The sequence below is a fragment of the Microtus oregoni genome, unplaced genomic scaffold (genome assembly GCF_018167655.1).
Source record: "Microtus oregoni isolate MIOR12 unplaced genomic scaffold, Mior012 000021F_ref0000039, whole genome shotgun sequence".
Taxonomy (NCBI): domain Eukaryota; kingdom Metazoa; phylum Chordata; class Mammalia; order Rodentia; family Cricetidae; genus Microtus; species Microtus oregoni.
Window position 1 is genome coordinate 5,723,547 of NW_024543080.1, and position 266 is coordinate 5,723,812.

Below are 266 nucleotides of genomic sequence, written 5' to 3' on the forward strand. Positions count from 1 at the left end.
GTGGTAGCTTGGCAGTGGCACCTTACCCCACTGTGTTCTGCTATTTATATCTGGTCCCCACACTCCGCCCTGGAGCCTCTGCTGTTAAGGCTTTAAATCTCCAAGAGGCCTGAGAATCCACAGCAATGACCCCTGCCACGGAGCATGCTCAGTTCTGAGCCTGGTGACAGACTCCCTTCAGCAAAATTCACTTCCCAACACTGACCCATGTCAGAGCAAAGGCTTGACTGTCCTCTATTAGATGCTACCTTAACGAAGAGGGCTTG